Consider the following 10,948-nt stretch of genomic DNA (forward strand, 5'->3'; position numbering starts at 1 on the left):
AACTTATACTTTATCCTGGAGTATGGGCTATAGTACAGAAGTTTTCAATTCCAGTGAGTGCTGAGTAATTTTTTTCCCTGAAAATGGTGTTATGCCAAATAAGTTGGGGAACTGAACTAGAGGGTAGACAGGTGTTCACTTGGGTGAAGGGAAAGGCATTAAATATACAATAAGGGTGAGGTCAGCACAACATAAGGCAAAGGAAGACACTTGGAGAAGCTAAAGAGTTAAGGCAACAAAGGTAAATAAATATTACCTACACAACCCTGCAATAGCAGTCATCATAATCTACAAGTGGATACATAGACAGACACACAAACTGAAAGAATGGGAAGGTGAATGGAGCTACACCCACATTTCTGTGTGTGTATGTATGCCTTTGACAGAAGGTATTTCTACTTACATATTTATATGTGCTGCAAATATACTTATGATTATAGTAGAGCATACAGGGAGCAAAGGAATGAAAATTTCCTACCCATAACCAGCATCTTGAGGGTGAGTTGCTAGCTAGTCTTGGGTCTCCAGAGACATTTAAAGTGATCAGGTCATATAACTCCTTTTCCACCTTCTTGTAAGAATGAGATTATGTATATGAAATTATTTGAGCTCCGTATAAGAAGGGGCTATTTAAAGTGGCTTTGTTTTTATTAGTCTAGAGTTCTTGGGGAATTCAATGTGGTTATAGCATATGATGTAGTATTTAACATCAAGAGCTTTGGGTGGGTGAAATGACAATTTAGGATGTAATTTGTCTTTCTCAATTCAGGTTTTGTTTTTCTCAAATGAACCCCGGATTTTGTTCCACCACCTAAGAAATAAATGTTAGCACATTCCATCCCAGCATCTTTAATACCCTAAATTGGCATTGACTGAACTGTTGGTACAACTTGCCACTTATGCTGTGGTCTGCTGATTCTGAGGTTTTCTCCCCTAATACTGGTTTTAAAAAGACAGATGTTTGCTTTCTAATTGTGCTGAAACCTAAGCGAGTGACTGTCCTAGGTTTAATTGGATGTAGGTGTCTTGTGTCTGCCTGATTTGAACCCACTGTCTGGAGGTGGCATTTTGTTTTTGCACTTGATTTGATGTGTTACTTTCTCCCCTACCTCACCAACTTCCACATACATTCCTTCTCAATGTGACCCTCCATCCCTTAATTTCTGCGTCTTCGGAAACAGGAGTTTCAGCTAGGAGGATCATTACATGTAGGATTTGATAAAGAAACCTAAGTCTGCCCGTGGTTATGAAGGCGTTCAAGTGATTAACCTGGAAGTAGAAGGCAGAGAGAGGCCTGGGGAGCATCTTTGACAGCCGGTGTCTCCCGGTGGCAGTTGCTGGGGACGTCAGGCACTTTGGTAGGTTACCTCCAGGATGAGGCTGCTCACTCATCATACCCCGGTAGAGTGAGGTGGGAGAAGGGGAGCGCCACCACCTGGCTCAGCTGCAGGATGCTTCCAAGCTTTGGGGTGGGGGCCCTTAGAGATGGGGGCAGCGCTAACAAAGAGGAGCCGCGCCGGGGCCGGGGCAGCGTGTAGCTGGCCTATCCCCGGCGGCTGACCTCCCAGTGGGCCTCCGCAGTTGGCTGCTTGGCGAGTCTCTCCGCTGGCTCCCGGCCTCACCATTGGCTGTGTAGCCGGGAGGGGGCTAGCGGGGGCTGGGATGGAGTTGAGGGGGCGGGGCTGGCTTCCGGCGGCGGCGGTGGAGGAGTGAGCAGCAGCCGGCTGGGGGAGGGGGTGTCGGCGCGCCGCAGAGTGCAGCGCTCCCCGAGCCTAGCACCCGGAGCTGCCGCCTCCCCCTCCCCCTGCCAGACCGCTGGAACCCCTTCTCTTCCACCCTCCGGGGGCGGGGGCGAGCGGGGCTGAGCTGCCCTAGGCGGGCGGGGCGGAGCGTGGAGCCCCACCGAGCGCTGCGGAGCAAACCTCGCCTCCCTTTCTGGGCGCAAGGTGTGTGTGTGTGTGTGTGTGTGTGTGTGTGTGTGTGCGCGTGCGCTTTCTCTAACGCCTCCCCGACTTTAGCCGACTTAACCTTGTAAGAAAAGGGGAAATGGAATGGGAATTAAGCTTTCCACCAGTTTATTTTTATTTTGTAATTTTCCTGCCCTTGATCCTTCTTTCCCTTCCTTCATCTCATCCCTGCATCGGGGTAAGGAGATTCAAGACTCTTTTTTTTTTTCTTTTTACTGATGTGTCGATGTCGGTCGCAGAGTAAAATGCACAGAAGAAAAAAGGAGTCCTTTCTTGTGTGCCATCTGATGCAGTAGCCGGAAAAGGAAAAGAAAAAAAAAAGGCAAGTCAGGAGTAGGATTTTGGAGCTGTACCGTATCGAAGTCTATTAAAGCCATCGTCATCTTTCATACTTAGAACTGCCATAATCAGTAATAACAAGGTGCTAGGAGAAAGGAGAGGCAGCTCCATTCAAAGGGTGATTAAAGGAAAATCCTGATAGTGGTTAGAGATTAGCCCCCAAAAGTCCCTTACCTGAGTTAATTGTCGCTGGCTTTGTGTAGTAGCTAATTAACCCAGTTAATTAGAGCCCACAAACTTACCTCGTGTTATAAAAGAAACTTAAGTCTGACCTGTTTCTCTATAGGCATATTTCTTACCAGGGTGCTTCACAAAGTTCTTGGGAAAATTCCATCATCTTTCCTTACCTGTTCCTTGAAGCCCACTTGTATTCATAGGTTCTCAGAAGGGTTCGTTTCTATGGTCAAAAACAAAAACAATTTGCCCAGGTGGATTTTATTTAGTTTATTTTTCAACCTTTCCCCTCAGGGTGTGAATTTGGCTGACTAGCATTACAACTTAAATTCTGTTTATCTTTTTTGAGTCTCTGCTTCTACAATTATGGATCCTGCTTTCCTGAAGGACATGGATTTTTCAGTCCCAATCAGGAACCTCATTGTCGGTTTTAAATTGTTAGGAAAGTTATCAGTTAAGCATATAAAACCTAAAATTTCTGATGTTAGAAATAGGGTGTGGGGGTGGTGGTCATGTTTGTTAAAAACTTGGTTTAAATTGGACTGTTTCAACCAGAAGTGTTTGAAACAGGTTTATCTTACTGTTGATTAGCAAAGAGCTAACATGCCAGAAGGAATGAATGTAATTTTTTTGGCAGCACATTAGTAAATATTCATTAAGTGATTTGGAGTTAATTCTTGCAACCAGGCTCAGTTTCCAGATAGTGTTCTAACTGGAAACTAGTTTTGAAGACAAAATTGATATGCCAGGGCTCTCTTAGAGTTTTAATTGGAATAGTGTATTTTTCTGTGCATCGATTTATTGGATCGCTGTTCAGAAGCAGTTCGGGTGAAGGAAAGTGTAAAGAATAGGGATGATGGGATGGGAAACCATCTCATGTGGGAGCATATCAGAGATCAAGAAACGTAACAGATTTTAAATTTCTGAAATGGCCTTTGCATAGAGTCGTGTAAAGAGTAGATTTGCATAGAGTCGTGCAAAGAGTAGATACACAGTAAACTTGTAGTTTGTTTTTTGGTTTATTATTCATTTGTCCCTTCAAGCACAGTGAATCATGTTGAAATGGGGAAGGAAAAGAAGATTCCCCCAGATGTTGTCTTACCTAATTTGTTACTGAAGAATAGAATGTTTAAAGTCACTGATTGAAGCTAGTGTGTAAAACAAAGTGCACGTTGATGTTTTAAGATACAGCAAACTGGAGAAGTGACACAACCCACTGGAAGGCCATAATCAGCATGCACCACTTCAACTTGTTTGCGGAGGGGGGCCCCCCAAAAAAAAGCCATGTTGTCCTCATTTAATATTCTAGGTGGATTTTTCTGTTTTTAATTTAGTGCAGGTTACTTTACACTTGACTCATTTTATTATGTTTCTATTTTACTGACTGATTTGTTTAATCAATATTTTGCATGTTGTGATAATTTCCCCAAAGAAATTTTCCCAGGAGACAAAAGGCTGTATACAGAAATAATAATAAATGTATCTATGTTAATCTCCAAATATGACATAAGGGTGATGGAAACCTTCAAATTTGATACTCTATAGGGAAACAGTTTTATGAAGCCATGACTTCTCAAGACTAAGGTGTACTTGATTCTAGCTTTGGGATTTTCAGTTGCTCTCATATGCATGTGAAAGTTGGACAAGGAATAAGGAAGCTGCAGAAGGATTGATGCATTTGAATTATGGTGTTGGTGTAGAATATTGAAAAGACTGTTGTCTGCCAGAAGAACAAACAAATCTGTCTTAGAAGTACAGCCACAATGCGCCTTAGAAGTGAGGCTGGCCAGACTTCCTCTCTCATACTTTGGGTATATTATTAGGAAAAGGACATCATCCTTAGTAAAGTAGAAGGTCAGCGAAAGGGGCAGGGCTTCAGGGAGATGAGTTGACACAATGGCTGTGACAATGGGCTCAAACTTCTAACAGTTGTGAGGATGGCACTGTTTGATTCTGTTGTGTGTAGGGTCACCATGAGTTGAATGACTTAACAGCATCTAACAACAATGACAACATGACTTCCCTTAATTTCATAGATGAGGGGACATAGTGCTGTAAAGGTCAAAGTAGCTGATTTAATTTTCTTCAGCAATCTGTTTTTATCCACCCTGCTTATTTCTGTGAGTCACAGTTTAGAATGTGTTAAGAAAAAAGGCCCTGTGTTCTCCCTAAAGGGAGACTCAAGCCAGATCGCTCTTCACATCAGACAAGTAAAATAATCCCCTTGAGAAGGTGAAGGAAAAGATTGGACCCTTGACATTGCTTGATTTTCATAATAATCAGCTTGAGAATTTGGAATTGGGAAAGGCTTGTTCAAGGTGATGAAATACTAGAGGCAAAAACCCTGAGCTCCCCTCTCTGAGAGAATTTAGAGATAATGAATGCATTCATAAGGAGATAGATTGCTGGTTGTTTTTAGCTACTCAGCTTTGTCAGGTGTCTGAGACAATATTTTGTGTGTGTTTATAACCCCCTCCCCCTGGAATTGATTCCTGGAGTCTTTTGAGGAAGTTGTTTACTTCAGCAGTCTAGGTCTGAGGGTAGAGGACTTGGTGGAGTCTGTTTCTGTTTACAGCCCAGATAAGAATGTGGAATTGATGGCTAGTGAGTTACTCAACTCTTACTAATGAATGGTTGCTAGGCAAATAATATCTCAATTGATTTTATCCTCAAAATGTGGCTTACAGTTCTGCCCTTGGTAAGGGCCAAGGGCCAACCAAAATGCCTTTGTAATGATACCGCGTTTTAAGAGTCGTTGGGAGGGGAAAAAATGAGGAGCTGATGCCAGGGGCTTGGGTGGAGAGCGGATGTTTTGAGAATGGTGAGGGCAATGAATGTACAAACGTGCTTTACACAATTGATGTGTTTATGGATTGTGATAAAAGTTGTATGAGCCCCTAATAAAACGATTTTTAAAAAGTATTAAAAAAAAAGAGTTCTTGCTGCTTTTCAGCCTATATAGGTTGCCGCGTGGCTCTGGATGAGGGACTAGATTGTCATCAGGATCTCACCTCATGTATAAGACAATGTTAGCTGTTGGTGATCTGGGCCCGCATATTTATTAATTTCTTCTAGATCAAGTGGTGGGGTAGGGTTACTCTCTAATATTAATATATGATAACCACTGTGTTTGATTATTGGTTTTGTAACTAGTAAGGCAATGAGTTCAAACGTTCACTTTAGAATCAGGCCAGTGATAACACTGCCCCTGGGCCTGGATGGATGGAAAACTAGGACAGAGTAAACAATTGAGGGCATAAATAATGAATCTTCCAACTGAGCCCTGGGAGAGTGAAGGAGATTATCCTCAGAGCTGTTCAATCTGGCAGTGAAAGGCAAAGAGTCCACTGAATTAATTACCCAGACTGTGTTTGATACTGCATTTATTGTGGGATTGGTAGAGTTTAAAACAAAGTTGCCTTTTAGTTATAAACTTTTAATCTACCTCTCTTTTTTTAATGAAATGCAGAGATTGCTCATTTATTTTTTTTAGGCCTGAGCCTTTGCTCCCACAACTGTGTTCTAAATAAGGGTTAAGGGTCTGTGAGAATTGGCCCATCTTTTTGTTTGACCAGATCATAGAATTTTGCTTATTAATTAGATATTTTAATTAGTTGTGAATCTATATGTTAATAAAAGAGAAGAGTAAAAGGCCTTACTTAGACGTGGGTAAAGGAATTGTTTGGGACCTTGAGTGCGTATTATACTTTGAAATGGAATGTGGAATTGTAGGGTGTGGTTCTGTAATGGCTCCCAGAAAGTTCAGATTAATTTCTTCAGGCTCCAGGATTATTTCCAGTACTAAAAAGATAAATGTTTGTTCTTTTAGATTAGCTAGCAGCTAATCTTTTAGATTAGCTTCAGCCAAGGATTGAATAAGGATTGCCCCCGTTGGGCTCAGTATTTCTCAGAGGTAGGAAAAATCCTTCCTGAGACAGTCTAGCTTGGACATTGATTGGATAATTAAACCAGACCCAGAGCCAAGGCCTCTGAGCTTTTCCTTCTTTGATTCTTTTATATGTTATTTTCTTCAAGAATTTCTTTCTGAATTCCTGTTTGAAATTATTTAAAATCTTCTTACCTCTGCCTTGAAAGGCTATTTTTATTTTCCTGGTTTTGAAGGGCTTTTAAAAACCAGATGCCATTATTAATCAATAGAAAAGTAAGGTTGGGAATGAGGTGTTAGAGGAATGAAAGACACATAAAGGAGGAGTTGAGGTTTTGAGTATTAGGTTTGAATGGGTCCCAGGAAAGGAGCCACTGGACTGGTTGGATCAAATTCAGGCATGAACTTAAATCTGTTCATTTCAGGGTAGCCAAAACGGGCAGAAATGTAGTCCAGGTAAGGGTTCATTCGTGTTCATGCAGGAGGGTATACAAGCCAAATGTAGACAGGTGAAATGCAAAGCAATTCCGAAGGCCAATAGTGTAAACAATCTCTCTTTTTTTCAATCATTTTATTAGGGGCTCATACATCTCTTATCACAATCTATACACACATCAATTGTGTAAAGCACATTTGTACATTCATTGCCCTCATCATTCTCAAAACATTGCCTCTCCACTTAAGCCCCCGGCATTAGGTCCTCACAATCTCTATTTTTCAACTGGGACTTTCTAGAGGAACAAACTGTAGGCATTTGTTTTCTTTCTCTGGTTATTTAAGAGATCAGAAGGCAAGGGAGCTAAGAGCTTAGATTACATTTAGCTTTGTAATCATCAACACTAAGCCTGATGCGCTGAATTGATTCTGACTTAGTGGCTATAGGACAGGATAGAATGGCCACATTAAGGGTTTCCAAGACTAATCTTTCAAGAAGTAGGTTGCCAGAGACAGTTTGACTGTTTTATTTGGTATTTGAGACTTTACCCTTGTTGCCTAATTGCACTTGAGGACCTTTGGCAAAATTGAGCTCTTCCCAGTAGACCAAACTAAACTCACTGCCATAGAGTTGATTTCGACTCAGAGTGACCCTGTGGACAGGATAGAACTGCCCTGGTGAGATACTAACTCAAAACCCCATCTACCTTCTGTGGAGTGGCTGGTGGTTTTGAACTGTTGACCTTCGGGTCAACAGCCCAAGAGGTAACCACTACACCATGAGGGCTTCCTTCCAAGTAATGCACAGATGAACTAGCACATGATATCGGCTTGTCTTTGTTGGCATCCTTTCACCCAGAAAAATTCTACGCTGTCTTATAGTCACTATACCAAAGAGGAACTGTTACCTAACCCCTTCTTAGACTTCTTTCAAAACTGGATTATATGTGCTAATCAGAACTGTGTTGGCTAAAATGAAATCCATTTAGAATAGTCAGATTATGATTGAAGAAACACTATAGGTCATCACTTCAAAGCTAGGGATTTCTATAAATGCATTTTGGTAGGAAAATGTTCCTTCCTTCCTTCCATAGGAGTTCATTTGAATATACAGAAGATTTTAATAAACAGTGTTTCCAAGACCAATTGCTAATTCTTTGCATTTAGCAAAGTGGGTTTAAGAATCAGTTGCTGATTGGAGTAAAAATCAGATTTTATACCACTTGCAGAATTGAAATCATTTTAGACTACATCCCCATTGCTTCAGAGGAGCACCATGAAGCTTTAGTAGTCATGACTTAGATTTCTTCTTTCCTTCCAAAAGCTAAACCATGTCTACTATGTAATTTTCTTTATGCTCACACTTATTGTAAGGAAGCAGATAATGAGACTATAAGAAGTTAGAAGCAACTCATTCCAGATTGCAGTATTTCAAAGAAGAAGCCACAATTTCTGGGTTCCTGAATGGTGCCTTCTGGCTAGAAGACATTAATTTTGTAGCTCGTAAGGTACCAACTTGATTTTTGCTTTTCATCGTCTCCCAAAACCTATTTCTTTCCATTTCGGAAATTGAGGCCAGTGGATTAATGAAGACTCCAAATCTTGTTTTTAACCTGTCCTGTCAGGTGTTACTGTGGGTTCACTAAAGTGCTTTTACAAAGGAAAAGTAGCCAGGCTTCACTCAGTTTCTGTGAGATACAGGGCAGCGGTACTAGGCTTTAATGCTTCCCCAGAGGGACCTTCCCTCTTAAGAAAAGTGCTGCATCTATTTCTGTAGTAAATGGCAAAATTAAGTTGAAACGAGTTTTTTTAGCAAGCTATATTTTTATTTTTGCCTCTTCTCCAATCTGAGCAAATGCCCCAGATGAAGTGCATCCTTTCATTCACAGGCTACTTTGAGGGAGCGTGTTCTTCAGTGCACCTGGAAGTGAGAGGCTGATGCCCTCTGAGCTTTGCACACCAGTTTTGTAGCTCTCTGAAACTGTATACCAACTCCCACCTCCCTCCCACCTGCTCACATCTGTTCATCTCGGCTCCCTACAACTAGTTTACTAAAGTAGCATTGCTCAACCAGGACAGTGCTAAGGCTTTATCAAAGACAGTGCATTTAACAACAGTCTGGTACGTGTGTAGACATGCATTAGTTGAGTTTTTTTAAGTGTGGAGGGCCTAAGAGTCAAATTTGAAAGGAGGAGAAAAAACAGTATTGTTTAAGTATTTAAAAAAAAAAAATCAATCTACCTTATTAAAAACTGCCCTGCCAGCTTGTGCTGAGACTAGCAGATAAACCAGAGAAACGAAAACTAGTCTCACTCAGTAAGGCCTATGTGGACTATAATGCTGAAAATTATGTCCCCGCCTCACTTGCCATCTCCTTACATTGCTTTATTATTATTACTTTTAATTGTAAATATATAACAAAACATTTGTCATTTTAATTGTTTTACATGCACAGTTCATTGACTTTAGTACTGCGGCCTTATTGTTTTTAATAGCATTTACCATTTTTTAGGCGTCTGTACGATTTCCTTGTTTATTATGCTGGTCCGCTCCCTACCTTGAACGTCCAACACCCCAGTTAAAAAAAACTGGAAGCACCAACGAAGGCAGGAAGTCACCCGTGTTTATTGCTGTGTTCTCTGTTCCTAGAGCAGTGCATGCTGTATAGTAGGTGCTCAGTAAGTGACGTGGAGATGTACACTCTGGTGGCCATGTGGGAATTAGAATTGGAGTATATGGGAATGGGTTATTATCTTTGAGGAGGGCTGGGGAACCGTTGCCAAGGAGTCAGTTCCAGTTCATGGTGATGTTTCCCTGCAGCTGATACTAAATTAGCAACTGTATTTTAGCTGAAGGAAAATAATATGTGGAAAAACTCAAGGACGAAATTAGCCTAGATCAAGCAGTGACAGGCATTTTAGTAGTATGCAAATATTGAAGGATTATTATATAAAGTTAGGTGGCTATCTCCTGCATGTTCACCTTGACAGAAGACCAAGGAATAGGCTGAAGCTCCTCAGCAAGGATCATAAGGCATGCAGGTGGGTTTCCTGATTTTGAGAATAAAGAGAGGATGGCTAATGAGGGATGGATTCTCAAATGGAATTTGAGAAGAATCAACATGAAAGCTCTATATAAATGTAAGGCATCGTTAATGATTTTATCAAGCCACCTTTGTAAAGTTAGAGTCATAGAATCTGGAAGTTGGACTTAGTGGTTAACGAGTACAAATTCCTAGCTAGTGACCCTCATTCCTGATAGATGGTCATTGCTTTTGCTTCTCCAGTGCTATACTACTGTTGAATGAGCTCAAACTTTTGTGTTCACTTAAGATTGCCTATCTTTCGGCTGTAATATATTAACCTACTTAATTTCTTGAGTTCAGACATAAAGCTGCGCCCTCCTTCATGTGACAGCCCTCACATGACACTCTTATTTGAGAGCTTCATCATCTCTCACCTCGACAGTCACTATAGCCACTTACCTGGCTTCTGTCATCTCCTGTTTGTCTTTCACACTTACAGCAGATTTATTAAAAATAAACATCTGATCAGGTTTCTCCCCCTAAAACGGTCTTTATCTCCCCGTGGCTCACAAGATTAAAGTCTCACCCTAGCTAATGGTGATAACTACCATCATCGAGTACATACTGACTAATGCTAGGCATTGTACAAATATAATTTTCTTTTATCAGAATTATTCTGTAAGGTATCAGGGCTACTTTCAAGCTGACTTAATGGTGAGAACATTGAGCTGTGACTAACCCAGCCTCTGTTCTGTATACTATGCGATGTAAATCCCTTCATAATTTGGCACATCAGGTTCTTCACCAGGTTCAGCACATCCACCTTACTCACTGTACCAGACTACTTCTGGCTCCTGAAACACACCATTTAGTTTGACAAATACATGCCTTTCCTTACACAAATTTTCCCTCCTCAGAATGGCTTTAGAATGACCTACCCTTTTCAATCTGGTTTCAATCTGGCAAATTCAAACTCAATCATCAGTGACCTGTGCTAGTGTTGCCCCCTTTTTTTCTTGCTATACAGTGAACCCTCGCCACTTCGCGCTTCGACTTCCGCGGCTTCACTCTATCGCGGTTTTTGCGTAACAGCACATGCTCTGTCATTACTGCCACTGATTG

The 10,948-nt window shown here is 41.2% G+C and overlaps 1 protein-coding gene across 1 annotated transcript in view; it reads left to right on the top strand.

Moving 5' to 3' along the window:
- Positions 1–1,892: 1,892 nt before the first annotated feature.
- FAM222B (family with sequence similarity 222 member B) overlaps positions 1,893–10,948 on the top strand; it is a 51,032-nt gene continuing 41,976 nt past the window's right edge. The window contains exon 1 of the mRNA XM_004706916.2: positions 1,893–1,946. The gene's annotated coding sequence lies outside the window, so the exon portion shown is untranslated. The remainder of the gene's footprint in view (positions 1,947–10,948) is intronic.

Source organism: Echinops telfairi, unplaced genomic scaffold, assembly GCF_000313985.2.
Source record: "Echinops telfairi isolate 266 unplaced genomic scaffold, ASM31398v2 ScPeMD7_7458;HRSCAF=8496, whole genome shotgun sequence".
NCBI classification, from domain to species: domain Eukaryota; kingdom Metazoa; phylum Chordata; class Mammalia; order Afrosoricida; family Tenrecidae; genus Echinops; species Echinops telfairi.